Consider the following 16,289-nt stretch of genomic DNA (forward strand, 5'->3'; position numbering starts at 1 on the left):
ACACCTGGAATCAAGCGGCACATTGAGATTCTGGGTGGGTGGGAGGTGTGCCTTTCTTTCCTAAAGTCGGAGAACAGAAATTGAGTGGGAGGCTTCTGCGGCAGGTGTTTTCAGGTAGATCAGCTTTAGTGGGGAGGGCTTTTGGAAGTTGAGGATCTGGAATGGAAAATGGTTCCCCTTGAGACTGCCAGGCCTGAGCACCCCCTGGAGAGTTTTCCAGACCCTCAGTCATTTGTTTGAAGGAAGTCTTCCTGGAAGAAGAGGGCTTTGCAGCTGGATTGTAAGCTCTGTGAATAGGGACCACATCTGTGTCTGGGTGGTGCTCAGCAAGTTCAAGGTGGATGATAATAAGCTAACATTTATTGTCTGTTTACCATCACATTGACACCTGCCTTAGCTCAGTCAGTCCACACGTAAGTCCATGAGGAGTTTGTTCTCACTGATTCCATCTCACACGTGAGGTGCTGAAGACCAGACGGGCAAAGAACATTTTAAAGGTGCCTGAGTGGTACATAGTAGAACTGGGGCCTGAATCCCAAAGAGTCTGTCTAACATCAAAGCAGCAAAGTGAGGCCTCAGGGTGGCCCTCTGACTCCCCTTCCCTTCTCTTCAGTCAGGGAGAGAAGAGAAGAGATTGCTTCTTGGATAATTAAAAATAATAGAACGGTAGTGTTGGAAATGGCTTTTTAAATGAGCAACCTGCTATGGGGTGAGTTAGCTTTTCTCAGTCCTGGTACCTTATGTGTAAAACAGGGATGTGATGTTGATGATGATGGTGATGGGGATGATGATGGTGGTAGCAATACCTACTGCATAAGGGAGCAGTTATCTCATAGCCAGTACCTGCCACTGCTGGACACTTAGCTCTTTCTTAGTTTAGGCAAACATCTGTCTTCCATCCCCTCATCTACAAAACACTTTTCTAATAACAAGCTTTCAGCTGTTTGATGTTTAAATACCTATTCCCTTTATTGTCTCTTCTCCAGGATAAATCTCATGAGTCCTTTGTCTAAATGGAAGTTATAATTTTTTTTTCCCCCCCAGATGCGCAGGCTCAGCGGCCATGGCTCATGGGCCCAGCCGCTCCGCGGCGTGTGGGATCCTCCCGGACCGGGGTACGAACCCGCGTCCCCTGCATCGGCATGCGGACTCTCAACCACTGCGCCACCAGGGAAGCCCGTAAGTTATAATTTTAATACTCCTTATTTTCCTGGTCACTCTCCTCTGGATATATTCTCATTTGTCAAAATGACTTTAAAAATATGGTATCCAGATTGTATCGCCGTATTCCAGATGTGGTTTGACTGGGGCAGAATGCTGTGAAATTGCTCTTTCCCTGGATCTTTAGATGTCATCTAAACACTTAATGGTTCTTCCTAAGCGTCCTCACTGTTGACTCGGTAAACTTCTGTGAAGTCACCATCCACAGATTATGATGCAAGTCGGCTGCAAACCCCATCTCCCATCCCATGTTACAGTTTTGCAGGGGACAGCTTGTAACCTTGAACATGGGACTTTACATTTACCTCTGTGAAATTTCATTTTGTTGCCCACAGTCCATATTCTAGCTTGTCCAAGTGGTTTTGAATCCTGATTCTGTTCATTAAGGAGGAGAGCACAACGCATGACGGTGTAAGGTGAACAGGGCGGCTTAGGAGAAAGAGCAGGGAGTGAATGGTGTTGCAGACATCCAAGCCAATTGGGTCATCACTATTTTAGGTTCTTTCTCTTTGATAGCAGTCCCTTCTATTATTTAGAGATAGGTGAAGGATATGTTTCTCCACCCCCCTACTAAATGCACTCTTGTAAGTTCCGTGATGTCCCAGCTCCCTGTCCCTTGGCATTCTTCTCTGCACTTTGCATACTCGGGGTAGATGAAGTGATGCTTGAGCAGAGGATTCAGCTAACTATCTAATTGCAACCAGGTGACAAACCTCCACAAACACTGGTGGAATCCTAAGGCCTGGGAGCTACTCCGAAAGGCGTGGGCTACCGGGTTCGGTGGGTTTTTTCCGCTCCGTTCACACATGGGTGAGAATGCCTGTGAAATCTTTTCGCCAATCCATGGATCTTGAACAGCATTCAGTTCAGCAACAAAAATATTTTCTAACATCCATTCTACTAATTAACAGAAGTGGTTAGTGTGGATCAGAGATTAAGTTGGCTGGAATGCTTGTCAGTAGCTGCCTGTTGGGTGTGGGATTTTCATGAGAGTGTTCCAAATGCTAACTGCCTGTGCCTGGACTGTGTATCCCCGTTAAGGAACTTGAGAGGTTAAATAACCTCCTCTGGGCTATCCATGGATAACAATGCTATATGTGACTATGGGGGTTAATTTTATGTGCCAGCTGGACTGGGCCACAGGGTGCCCAGATATTTGGTTGAACATTGTGTCTGGGTGTGTCCATGAGGGTGTTTCTGGATGAGGTTGAATATTTAATTAGTAGCCTGAGTGAAGCAGATTGCCCTCCATAAGGTGGGTGGGCCTCATCCAATCTGTTGTGGATCTGAGTAGAACAAAAAGGCTGACAGAAAGAGGGAACTTCTGCCTATTTGAACTGAGACAGTGATTTTTTTCCTGCCTTCAGACCGGAACAGAAAAATGGGCTCTTCTCGGGTCTTGAGGCTGCTGGCTTTTGACTGGAACTTATCCCATAGGATCTGCTGGGTCTCCAGTTTGCCTGCAGATCTTGGGATTTCTTAGCCCCCATAGTCGTGTGGGCCTATTCCTTGTAATAAATCTCTCTCTCTCTCTCTCTCTCTTTCTATGTATGTATATATCTCCTATTGGTTCTGGTTCTCTGGAGAACCCTAATACAGGTACGTATGTACTGCCATCTGTGCAGAAGTATTGTGAAGTAAGTTATAACAAGGTAGCAGATTGGGAGATGGGTGCTAGATTTTCTTCCCCACTGTTGCTGCCAACTGGTTCTGCATGCCACAGAGTGGTCCTGTGAGTATCACCATGGTCACACAGAGAGGTCCCGTCTAGGCACCCATCTGTTATGCAACAGGACTGGTACACATCCCACGATGTCACGTGGCGTGACTTCTCTGCGGGTGGTGGGGGGAAAGGGAGCCTGCAGAGCAGAGTTGGCATTACCCTCCCGTCATCCCTCCAAAGAGCCATGCCAGGGCAGGGCTTTGCTGGACACACAGCGTGGGTTTGCATTCCAATGGCAGGGGTCTGCCTCATTTTGGGGGCAAGTGTGAGAGTGACTTGATACCAGGGAAGGGAGCCCTCACTGCCTGGCACAGGGCGTCCGGGTTCCAGCTCCAGCTGTTGCTGAGAGTTTTCAGCTGCTCAGACCCTGGAGATCTGGGGCCCCTCGGGAGTGGCAGCTCCTCTGCAGAGGGTGAGAGTAGAGAGGGAGGATACCCACCATTCCAATGAGAAGTGGGCTTGAGTGCAGCAGTTTGCACTGGGAGAAGTTAGGGAGGGGCTTTTCCAGCTGCCTTGGTGCCCAGGAAACCCAGAGTGGGGCCTTGGGGTCAATGTACGACAGTCCTGCCCCTTGCATCACATTTTGTGACTGTGATGGTTGTGCCCCTTCCTGGGTCTCAGTCTTCTCATCTTTTGGAGTGATGAGATTGCTTTTTGGTCTCTCTCAGGTTCTGCATTCTAAATGGGGACAGAGGCCTACCTCCCTCTAGTACACAGACTCTTGATATACAAATGGTGTATGTCAAATATATAAACTCCCGTGGTTCAAAATATTGAATAATTTTCCTTCACATTTTCTTGCACAAATGAGTAACGGTTGAATTTTAATATTTTGCTAATAATGATGCTAGGTGATTGGAATGTGGAAAGAGATTTTAAGAAATGCTCAGAAAAGACAGATAAAGGCTTCATATTGCGGAGTGACTCAGTGAGCATTTGTAGGACAATGATGTTTCTGTCATTTTCTCATGCTCATTAAAAATGGCATGCGGAGATTCTGGGTCCATAGAGTTCTGTCTTTTCTCCCTAAAAGCGTCACATTTGTTTTAATTCTCAGCGTGACTGATTTTGGAGACAGGCAGCCCTTCTCAAAAGTGCAGATCATCTTGACTTCAAAACAGTGATAGATTCAGTCTTCACATTTTCGTGACCAAATGGAGAACAGGATCGCGGAAACCGTTTTGCCCACTGGCTCACACTGGCAGGGCCGGAGCAAGGCTGCAGGAGGTAAATGGATGCAGCGTATCGACCTGGTTACCGTGCAGCTGAATAATTATGATGGCATCATTTTTCTGCATTCGGTCAAAACTGCACACAGAGCAATCTGACGGTGCCCATTGGTCTAGACCATTTTTCTTCATAAAAGCCACTGCATTTGTCTCCTTTTACATGCAGCTCATCTCAGAGGCAGATAACTTACTTCTGAGGTACAGATGTGCCCCTTTTCAAAATCCTCCGGAAGTCTCTCCTCAACTTTTCCTTTCCTGCACCTAGCAAAGTGTCCTGAGTATAACAGGCGGTCAGTAAATCTCTGTTGTGGCTGATGAGGACAGGAGTGAAATTGAGGAAGCCTTTCATGGGTTTATAATGGCGACGCCGTGCAGTAGATTGGTGCGAGGGGTTGCCAGAAACATCCGATGATTACCGCTACAGCCCCATCTCCCTCGGTAAGCCTTTGATTGAAAGGCGATACAGGTATCATTTTGCTGCATTAGGAGGAAAAGGTATATGGAGATTTGATGTGTGTGGTGTTTCATAACTTTCTCTCCATCAAACAGTGACATTTGTCTTCTTTCATCTAAGGCTGAATCATTTGTGAAATGGAGACCTAAATTTTAAGGCGCAGAACATTTCAGGTTAACCATCCTTGAGAAAGCTTGCTTCATGTTGTTTTCTGCCCAGATGGGGAGTAAGAATATAGAAACCGGTTACCTCCTGACAGTGGCACTTCTGAGTCAGAGCACGGGGAGGGGCGGCTGCAGGAGGCTGCCTGACATCGCTGGTTTGTTTTGCTTTTGATTCATTTAACAGCTGCAACCCAGACAGTGGAACCTGCGTGGGGCGATGGTGGGGGGGAGCCAGAGGGTGGTTTTGGGGAGGAAGGATAAAGGAAAATCCTGCACAGTGACATTTCCTGGAGACCCATCCTATGCCAGACACTATACCAGGCAGTGGGAATCCAAAGATGAATATGGTCTCTGTCCCCAAGGAGCTCCTGGTTAAATGAGGGAAATGGACCAGGAAGCAAATGCTTCCAGCACAGAGAGGTCCATGGTGACACAGAAGGGCATCTGGGGCCAAGTCAGCTCTTATCTGAGGTCAGAGCCTTTGGTGGGTGAGGAGACCAGACTGGCAGGCAGATGGAAGAGATGAGATCCAGGCAGGGAGACCTGGGGAGAAGGGGTCACGGTGCGGGCGAAGCCCACCCGTATCAGAGCCCCGTGGAAGGAGCTGGACGCTAAGCCAGACGATCCCTGAGTGCTGGGGTCAGAAAGGAGGGATCCTCATCTGCAGGAGGAGGAAAGGGGAATAGGAATGCGGGAACAGAGAGAGAGGCTCCCTCCCGCCAGCAGTCTGGCCCTGGTGTAGGGCCCAGACACAGCATCCTGTGGGAAAAGGGCAAAGACTGGGGAGGTGATGGGAGGAAAGGCGATTTTTGCGTTTGGGTTGCACAGGGATGTGGTCGCACTGCTGCAGGCTTTCCAGCAGAGGGCAGGAGAGGCCCATGCATGAGGCCCGGACAGCACGGGCTGCAGGGGCTGGGAGGTCAGGAAGATGGGGAGAAAGGATGGGGAGGAAAAGCTAGGCCCAAGTCTTCTTTCCAAGAAAGACTTGCTAGGCGGACATTTCCCAGCCCCTGGCTTCTACAGAGCTGGGTGGAAATTGTGACACGGGGTGGCCCGTGCAGAGGGTTCATTTAGAAGGTGACTCCAGGCAGCACCTGCGAGGACCTGGCTCTGGCCTCCTTGCCTGTCTGCTCTGCTCCTAGCCCGCGGTTCAGAAGCGGGGATGACCTGTCCCCCTCCTTGGCCTGTGTTGCTCCTGCGTCAGGACATCTGGTTTGTGAGAGAGGCTCGTGTGGGTGGACATCCCGCATCCTCAGTTCCACACCTCCGGACCTCGGTGGTGGGGGGGGGGGTCGTGTCTGTGTCACGGCATCAATCAAACCCTTCCCCATCCCTGGAAACCACGGAAGGACCCTGTCCTGCCATCCAGTTGTGGGCAGTCAAGTGGGAGAGCTTTGAGCCGAAGTCTTGGGGTCAGGCTCTGGCTGGGGCCTCCCCTCATCTCTCTGAGACTCAGTTTTCGCTTCGGAGAAGCAGGGATTAGAAAACCAGCTCTTACCCAGCGCTGTTAGGAATCTGAAATGAGATAATTGCACAAACACTTTTCTGAACAGTTAAGTGGTACAGAAATGTGATTTTATGTCATTGATCATCTGTTTCAGGCATGAAAGTTCTGTGAGGACAGGGACGGGGTCTTATCCATCCCTCTGCCTCTGTGGGGCTGAGCACTGTTTTTGTGGATGGAAGCCGATCCCTGAGGAAGGGGTGGGCAGTGAGTGCCGTCCTGGTCAGCACCGGCTCCTTATAGGACAGGGTGCAGTGGGGCAGTGGATGAGGCCAAGAGGCTGCTGCCCAGGCCCGACCTGTTCTGAGACGGTGGATGTTCTGAGGACAGAGGATAAAAATTCCAGAGTCCCCGTGGAGGTGACGCCTCCCACAGGAAGCTTTCCTAGAGCAGATTGGGTGCATTTGTAATGCCACATGGCCCGGGGTGGCAGGGAGGGGTCAGGGATGGCAGAAGTAGGCCAGGCAGGCAGTCGAGGGCTGGAAACGAGCCCCAGTGCCGCTGGTGCTGGGAGCTGGGCTGCCTTTTCTTCTCTGACCGTTCCCCTTTCTAGCTGGCGAGAGCTTTTGATCGCAGCCCCTTGGGTGCACAGGAGAGACCGCTCTATAGCTCACAAGCGTCCTGGATTCCTTAACCTGTCTTCCTTCTTTCTGCAGAGCAGACGTGTGTGGGGGGCGTTCACAGGCTCCGACAAGTCCCATTTCCTTACTAATAAATATTCCTCCTCTCCTCTCTGAGCTAAAAGAAAAAGTCCAGAGGAAGAACAAGTTACCCATTTGTCACCGGCTCCTCCATCCAGACCAGGGGACACATTTTGCTGTTGCTTGTGGCCAACTCGGGGAAACAAGGATGAGGGATGTGCTTGTTTCTTTCCAATTGGTTTAATCCTGCTTGGAAGGGCCAGCCCTGCCCTTGACCCTGGCCTGGTCGCAGCTGGGAGAGTTGCAGGAGGAGGGGGAGGGCAGTGCGGGGCAGCGGCTCAGGCAGGGGCCATAGGAGATCAGACAAAAGCAGGGAGGAAGGGGGAGAGGGGATAGAAGGTTGGGGACACTGACCAGGGGATGCTCTGCCCCCCAGGGGAGGAGAGGAAGAAGGTTCCCAAACCAAAGAGGGTACGGGCCTGCGGAGAGCCCAGAGCTCTGGCTACCTTTACCTAAGGAGCTTGGCACCTCCTTGGTGACGGCCGTGCTAGTCATTTGTTAACAGGAGCATCTTGTCCAGCAAGCAGACTGTCGGCGCTCCGGCCTTGCAGCCACTAGCCCGGCGTGTCTGCATCCTGCGGGCTGTCTACCCGCTACGCTGGGGGGCGTCTCCAGGCTCTAAGATGCTTCTGTTTTCTCTGGTATTTGCTCATCCCTGATTAATGTACTTTGCAGCCTCTTACAGAGAGCACAGACCGTGGCCAGATCACGAGCCCGGTCTTGGTGGTGCCGGCGCATGTGTCTGTCACGATGAGCTCTCGTGATGGCAGATGTTCTGGGACCTGTCGCAGGGACCCAGAAACAGTTGTTTGATATTATCTGTCAGAGTCCTGGGCAAGGAAGGCAGACCCCGTGTTGGGGGTCTCAGTTCCCACCTGGCTGTGTGATACGGGTGAGGGTCGCAGCTCCCTGGGCCTCGTCCTTTCTCATCTGCGAAGTGGCAGGAAGCCCGTCGCTGCCCTGTCACGCCCTTCAGGTTTGGATTCGAGGTGACGTTTAGTGTATGTGAGTCTCTCTGTGTCCCGTGAAGGAGGGTGTCAGTGGAGCTGCTGTGATGGTTATTCTTTGGGGGAGGTTGGCGAGCTCTCTCTCTCTGCTCTCCATCTCCCTGTCCCCCTCTCATTTCTGTGCTGCCTGTTCCCGCCCGCCCTGCAAGCTGGCCCCGCGCACTCCCCGGACGCGGCCAGTCCCACGGCCCCGGTGGGAGCCACCCACCCAGTGGGCTCCGTGGTGTGGCGCCCAGTGGAGGAAGGGAGGACGCCCTTCCGGCCTGTGCTGTCTTCTTTGACATCAGCCTGGAATGTTCTGGAAGCTGCCAGCAGGGGGCAGTAGCACCCTGCACCTTGACCCCTCACCTGTGCTTCCCCACTGGGGCCAGAAGCCCGCCTCAGTGAGTGGTGTGTGCGGCAGGCAGGTCAGGAGTGAACCCCTGACCTGGGCCGTGTGCGATGGGTGTGGCAGGCCCACCTCGAGAGCCAGACGTGGCACCAGGTGCTGACTTCCTTGGGGAGCAGGAGCTTCGGGGGGTGCTGTCCTGGGTGATGCTGACCAGCGGTGAGGCCCCCAGCGCCGTCCTCAGCGGCTGCTTGTGTCCACCGAGCGCCCTGTCCTGAGGGAGGGGCCACAGGGTTGGCTCCGTTGAGCACAGAGGATGGGCTGGGAGCAGGCAGGTGGGTCACTTGGTGGCCTGGGCCCCTGCCCCCTGCCCAGACCTTTGCCCTCAGCCGCCACTGCGAGCTGGCCCCGCCTACCCGCCGCCCCCTGCCCCAGACGCGGCCAGTCCCATGGCCCCTCCACTCCAGACATGAGCCCCGGACCCTCCTGGCCCAGCTCCTGGGGGCCCGGTTCCTGCACTCAGCCACCTCCTCTCCTCTGCATTCCTGGCACCGCTGCATTGAGGTGGAAGGTGGTTACCAGTTTCCTTTCCCAGCAGTTATCCCCCTCGCCCAACATTTGGATGACGTCGCAGGATGCTTACTGACCACAGGGGACTTGTTCCAGGGTTTCTAGGGACTCCTGGCCTCTGAGGAAAGAAGAATAACACAGATCTTGTGTATCTGTTGTGTTTTGCCCATAGGGAGTTTTTGAGGGCTGGGGGGTGGTGGGCTTTAAGGCAGGTAGTGTCAGTGTTTGCCATTGTTATTGTTCCCTCCTCCATCTGAAACAAGAGCCAGTCACGTCCTGAATCTTGGCAATCACTTGGCTTCCCATGGGTGATGGGGGGGATCTCTCTCACAGGGCCCATCTCCCCAGAAAGCAGGAATCACACACTGTCTACTTACACCTGAGAAATACTCGGTGCTGTGGAGTATTCTGATATGAGGGTGTCACGGTGTCTTGTTTTCTCCACTCCTATGTTTTCCAGTGTTGCTGTTATTAAATTATTCATTCGGTAACATTTATTCACTCACTCACTGGTTTATTGGTATCTATTGAGCACCTACTATGCACCAAGTGCTTTTTTTTTTTAAAGTTAGGGAGGGGAATTGAGATCCCATTTCAGGCCCCGTGAATAGTCTCACCCTGCCCTCTTCTAATGAAACACAGCTGTGGCTCCAGATGTGGGGATAGAGGGGTGAGCAGGACGGAGCCAGGGGAGAGAGCTGGGCTCGTATGTAGCAAAGCAGAACTGGGAGGGAGAAGAGATGCGACAGATGTTGGGGGAGAAGAGGACAGATCAGGGTAAGAGACAGGACAGACTGGGGAAGGAGACAAGATGGATGGGTTGGCCGATCTGGGGACAGGGAGAGGGAAGGAGACAGGAACGGGGAGGAGGGGGCAAGGGGCACGGCTGGGGGAGAGGGCTGGGGGAGAGGCAGTGAGGAACACTGGGCAGAGGGGCCCGGGGGGTGGGGCGAGAGGATGGCATGGTCTCAGGAGAGAGTCTGCAGTTCAGGTTTGGGACTGGAATCCCTGAGTAGGAAGTGATGGGGCACAGTTCAGACCCAGGTTCCGGGGGCCTAGAGGTCACAGCTGCAGCCGCAGAGCTGGCCGCCAGTGGCTGGCAGCCGGCGTCGGGGGGTGGGGGGCGTGCATCCCTGATGGCCAGCTCGTCCGTGTGCTGTGCAGGGGTGGGTGACCAGGTGCTCTGGGAATAATGGCATCAACAGGCAAAGCCCCTGCCTTCAGGGAGGTCCCACTGAGTGGCCAGAGCCAGCTAGAAGCAGAATGAGGGCAGGGTTGGTGACGAAATGAGGTTTGTCCTCTGGCCCCTCCCTGCTCCAAGCAGAGCTCCCCACTGCCAGCCCCCTCCCCTGGTGGTCCTCAGCTAGGCTGTGTCTGCCTTTCTCTCATCGAAGTTTCAAAACATACTAGCTCTGTGTCCCTTTCCTGAGTATTCTCCTGGTTGTCGGGAGCAACTTTAATAAGTTATGGTGTTAAGCACTCTTACTGACTCCGGATGATGCCTTCCAGGTAGCGTTTATTCTTTGGAGCCATAAATAGCTTAAGGCAACATAGTGAGTAAAACAGGACCACAGGCAGCCAGACAGGGCCAGTGGGAGGATAATGGGGGAAATCTGGACTCAAGGGGCATCAGACCCCACCCTGTAGGTGGCCAAGCTATCCTCCTTATCCATGCATCAGGACCGCATTTTTACGACGTCCAAGGAAATCTCTGGGGAAGTGGGTTCCACTCTTCTCTCATTGGTTCTAAGGTTCCTAATAAGCACACAGATGCCCTGATGCCTAAAGGCCCTCCCCCTCCCCCTCTCCTCCTTCCCAGCTGAGATCTGAGCGGCCTCCCCTTCCAGCCCCGGTGAAGGTGGACAGCCGTGGAGCTTTTTTCTTTATTTTGTGAAGGTTCTTTCTGATTCTCTCTTTCAGCTCTTTTCTCCTCAAGTTCAAAGAAAATCAGGTTCCTTTAACCTTTCCTCAAGCTTCTTGCTCTTTAATCCCTAATCATTTCTGCAGTTTCTGTCCTCTAAATCTTTTCCAGTTCTTGCTTCTCAAGGGAAACCTTAAATTGGACACATTAGGGGTTTGGGGAGTTTTAATGGGGTGATGGCTCCTTGGTTCATATCTAATATTGCAACATAATAATGATAAAAAAGTGAATGTTTTCATTTTTCCTCCTGTGTCAGGCTCTGTTTGCAGGGTTTCTTGTATGTATCTTAATTTAATCTTCATAACAGCTGGCCTATGAGGAAGGCATTATGATTCCATTTTACAGATGAGAAAAACTAGGCTCAGATAAGTTAAAGTCATTTGTGCGAAGTCACACCCTAGTTAATGTAAGAGGCAGGTAGGGGTTGGGGGAGGGTGCTACAGAGCTCGAAGCTGACTTTTGTAAATATGGAAATTTGTTCTAATTCTAATTTTAAAAATCTTAATAATTCATGCAGATATTTTGCGTTGTGCTTTATACAAAACCCACATTTGTTTTAATGTAAGAATAACGCATTTTATTTCGATGAACCTCAGGATAGAATTGATGCTCTGGGGAGACATGCCATGTCTACGTTGTGGCCTCAGGCCCCCAGGGCACACCCCCATGCCCCTCTGGGCTTCAAACACCCCAGAGGCCAATTTCTGTTCTCTGAGTCCTGAGACCTGTCCTCTAGCATCACCACATAGCTGGACAGCTTTATAGGTATCTTTTCTCCTGGAGCACCAGTTCCTCAACTTCTAAGAAACGAATGATTTGTTTCTTAGAGTCCTTTTGAAGAGAATGTAAAATAATAGATACGAGAGGCTCTGCGAAGTGCGAAAGCATGACAGGCCTGGTGAATGTTTACATCTTGGTATCAGGAGGCCGTGTGAGCTGCACTGAGCCTCTGATTTACTCTGGCCCTAGATTTATTTTCCTGTGCGTCCACAGATTTATTCTACCAAGAGTTTCTATTTAGCCCCATCTCTGCTTCCCGGGGTCCATATGAAGTCTGTGTTTCCCTGACTTGATTTCTCTGCCTGATTAATAGAATTTCTCTCCAAGTGAGGAGGGGGGCACGGGTGGCTGCAGGGCAGGGGGGTGTCCCCGCCTGTGAGAGCCGACATAGCCGCCCCTGAAGTTGGAATTTTCACAGAACACTCGCCCTACCTGAGCATCGGCATCTTTCAAGTATCCAGATGGAGCGCGCCATGCGGGGATGCTTATGGAAATGAGATGACACCGAGGTGATGCAGCAGTCAGTGGGTATGTACGCAGTGCCTGCTCTGAACCAGACGCTGCTCTAGGGCTTGAGATATCAACCAGCCCGGCAGGCAAAGATTCCTGCCCTTGGGAGCTTGGATCCCAGTGTGTACATACATGAGGGGTAAACATAAGTAAAGGTATGAATAAGCAAAAAGTACAGTCTGTTAGAAGGAGAGAAAGGAGAGAGTAAGCAGAGAGAGGGGCATCAGGAGTGTTGGATGGTGGGTGCTACTTGTAAATGGGGGTCAGGGTGAGCCTTGCCAGGAAAGTGAGATTGGCACAGCCTCCTTCAGGTCTCCATCTGAGGTCGGTCAAATTGATGTCTGTGGGCAGGGTGGAAGGACCAGATGGAAGAAAGGAATTAAGGCAGGATTAAGCCTGGCGTGTTTGAGGAGTATCAGAGTAGCCGGTGCGGCTGAAGTGGACACGAGGAGAAGAACAGCAGGAGAAAAGGTCAGAGAGGACGAGGGGAGGGCACGATATATCTAGAGCCTTCTCGGCTTGTCCTCTAAGTGAAACGGGAGCCTTCTCAGGGTTTGAAGCAGAAAAATGACATCATGTGACATCTTTTCAGCTTAGCCAGCCCCCCCCCCCGCCAAAATTCCACACCGGTTCCCTGGCTGAAGTTCGCAGGCCCTGGGAGTCAGAGGTGGGCGGTAGTTCTGCTGGAGCCACCTGGTCTGAGAGCGAGGAGAGGTGGCTGCTGGGGGGAGAGTCAGGGGGCCTGTGACCATGCCATGAGGAGGGAGAGTGGACCCTCAGAAGACAGATACGGACTGTCCACCACCCTCAGTTAGCTGGTGCTGCAGATAGGACCTGGGCATAAATAACACTCCAGTAAAAGGCTCTGGGAGTTCAGAGAAGGATGAGATTAATACAGATTCTGAGGATTTAAGGTTTAATTATGGGGGATGCCATTTAATCTGGGACTTAGATAGTAGGGTTTGGATATGAACGAAGGGGCATCCTGCTGGAAATAGCTGAAATGTGCACTGGGGTAGAAATGAAAGAAACAGCCGTGGTAACTGGTTCTACTTCATTGGATTGTAGGATGTATGAGGGGAAGGGTGGAAAGTTAGGTTGATTTGTGAGGGCCTCAAATACTACTTTGGATGCTCTGAGGAGATAAGTATAGCATTGTTATTCTATGTTTAAAGGATCAGGACATAAACTTGCTAGAGTTCTAGAACCGCTCGGTAAGGAGAGAGAGAGGTTAAGAACCAAATTCAGAGAAATGGGTAGAGTTGAGGGCCTTGTTTGGAAGATAATTGTGCAGTTGTGGGGCTTCAGGTAATTGAGTCATCTCAGGAAACAAGACCACATGATCAAAAACATGGGGATAAAAAGAGACGATAGAAATAAACCCATAGAAGATACAGATCTCAGAATGACTAGAAATGGACATTAAAAGGAAGTTACATGAGAAGATGGAGAACTTCAAGAGAGAACTGGAATCTATGAACAGAAAAGAGAAAAATTCTGGAACTGAAAAATGCACCATAGGATGGGTTTAACAGTAGGTTTGGCACACCTGAAGAGAATAGTGGTCTGGAAGTAGAAGAAAATATCCAGGGGAAAGAAAAAAGTGTAAAATTCAGAAAAGAGTATAAGAAAAAGAATATGGTGAAAAGGTTTAACATATATGCATTGGGAATCCCAGAAAGAGAGGAGAGAGATAATGGGGCAGAAACAATATCTAAAGAAATAATAACCAGGAATTTTATGAAAGTGATGAAAGACATCAAGCTGTGGGCCCAAGAAGCACCACGAACCTCAAGCAGGATAAATACAAAGAAAACCCATATATCTAGGCTCCTTGGAGTAAAATGGCCAGAAACAAAGACAAAGAGAAAAATCTTAAAGGCAGCCGAAGAGGGGAAAATATACGTGACCTTCAAACAAACATCAGTAAGATCCACAGCTGGCTTCTCACCAGAAATGATGAAAGCCAGAAGACAATGTAAGGCTATCTTTAAAGTGCTAAAAGAAAATAATTGCTAATCTGGCATTCGACACCCATTGAAGACACCCTTCAAAAGTTAAAGTGAAACAGAGCATCTTTGGGCAAACAAAAACAGAGAGAATTCTTCACATGCAGGCCTATCCTAAAAGAAATACTAAAACAATTCTTAGGACAGAAGGAAAAGGATTCCAGAAGGAAGCACAGGGATATAGGAAGGAATGAAGAGTGAGGGGGTAGATAAATAAATCTACATGAATACTGACCATACAGAACTAAAACAATCACAAGTTACTTTTTAGGACGTGTATATTATGTTTCAGGCAATGTACATGCATTATTTTATTCTTCACAACAATCCTGTGAGTTTGGTTCCCATTTGGAACACAAGGAAACTGAGGTTTAGAGAGTAGAAGTAATTTGCTTGAACTTGAGTCGGTCTTACGACCAAGACTTCGTTTCTCTAAGTTGTGCTTTTCTGAAGTGTCAGTGGCTGGTCCCCTTAAGTTCCAGGGAGAACTGGTGAGGTGGGCATCCATCTGGGTCAGGTACTTCCCGCTCACTGTGGAAGGGTAACCCAAAGTAGCTCTGGATGTGGGCACAGCAGCTGGTTGGCTGGCTCCCTCTGTGGGGCTGGTGAGTTCCTTCTGCTTCAAATAGCTTCTCTTTTCTTCTCCACACACCGAATCACTAGCCATCCTTCAAGACCCAGAAAAGAATCTCGCCCTGGCCGTGAATTCTTCCTTGATATTTCCGTTTATTCTGGCCACTCCCCTTTTAATCTACCTGCAAATCAGCCATCAGTACCGTATTGAAGAGGTCTCAGTTTCGTATGTGATGGCTCTTCTCCCTGCCATTAGACTGTAAGATCCTGGAAAGCAGAGGCCGTAGCTGGTTTGACATTTACCAGCCAATGTGCTTAGTATGGTACCCGGCACTTAGAGGGTGCTCAGGCAGCAGATACTCATTGATTTGTGAATTGTAGGTCACCCTGTCCACCACTGGCAGTGAAGCCATAGCCATTGTTTCGGCCATGAATACCATGTGAACAATTGCAGAGCATTTCAGCTTGCCCTGAATTTAGCAGAATTGTTGAACTCAGTGAGGTCCAATCAGGGCTAAGTTTATATAGCGTCAAGATGTCTGGATTGGAAGTGTGAACAGTGAAGTCTGCTGAGTTATGTTTGGATTATCAACCAACCAAATTCCCAGGCACTACCAAGAACAGTTGTTTAATGTAATTTGACTTTCTCGTAGGATCTTCTGTCAAACTGATTTGTGAGTGGCATAATAGTCAAGCCACAACAGATGCCCCCTCAGCCCCATTGCTCTGGGCCCCACCTCAGAGTTCTGTGCCTTCCCTGTTGGTTCACCACTGGTTTTTTAAAAAAATAAATAAATTTATTTATTTATTTATGGCTGCGTTGGGTCTTAGTTGCTGCGTGTGGACTTTCTCTAGTTGCGGCGAGCGGGGGCTGCTCTTCGTTGTGGTGCGCGGGCTTCTCATTGCGGTGGCTTCTCTTGTTGAGCACAGGCTCTAGGCACGTGGGCTTCAGTAGTTGTGGCTCGTGGGCTCAGTAGTTGTGCCTTGTGGGCTCCAGAACGCAGGCTCAGTAGTTGTGGCGCCTGGGCTTAGTTGCTCCGCGGCATGCGGGATCTTCCCAGACCAGGGCTCGAACCCGTGTGCCCTGCCTTGGCAGGCGGATTCTTAACCACTGCGCCATCAGAGAAGTCCCCTCGCCACTGATTTTTAATCTGCTTTCTCAGTGCTGATATTCATGGAAGTCTAGACACATCTGTGGGTAGGGAGGACACCCACAAGGGTACCTGTGGTGAATATTAATGAGTGTTCCATAATGAGACCGGGACATCTGTGTGCCAGTGGGAATGTAGAGGCAGAGAACAACAGTTAGAGGAAGGTAAGAGAATACATGGCATTGCTGGCTGGGCAAGATGCAGGCAAGGAAGAGGGCTGTGTGGGTCTAAAATGGCCCAAGTAGATTTTGGATCTCTCTTAGCTTGGCAGAGGCCAAGAGGAAAGTGATGCAGTAAAGTGGCTACAGGAAGAGTCAAATCTGGAATTTATTGAGGACCTTGTCATGCTCAGCTTTGTTCTGAAAGGCAGCCAAGAGGGAGAGAAATACCTCCCATTTTGGCCTAAGATGAGAGTGAAGAAAGAAAAGGCAAAGTAAAAGTGTT

At 50.3% G+C, this 16,289-nt stretch overlaps 1 long non-coding RNA gene across 1 annotated transcript in view; it reads left to right on the forward strand.

The window, feature by feature from the left end:
* Positions 1–1,048: 1,048 nt before the first annotated feature.
* The window catches only part of LOC109549262 (uncharacterized), a 328,196-nt gene continuing 312,955 nt past the window's right edge, over positions 1,049–16,289 (forward strand). The window contains exon 1 of the long non-coding RNA XR_002175505.3: positions 1,049–1,179. This is a non-coding gene — a long non-coding RNA (uncharacterized lncRNA). The remainder of the gene's footprint in view (positions 1,180–16,289) is intronic.

Source organism: Tursiops truncatus, chromosome 9 (genome assembly GCF_011762595.2).
Source record: "Tursiops truncatus isolate mTurTru1 chromosome 9, mTurTru1.mat.Y, whole genome shotgun sequence".
Lineage (NCBI taxonomy): Eukaryota > Metazoa > Chordata > Mammalia > Artiodactyla > Delphinidae > Tursiops > Tursiops truncatus.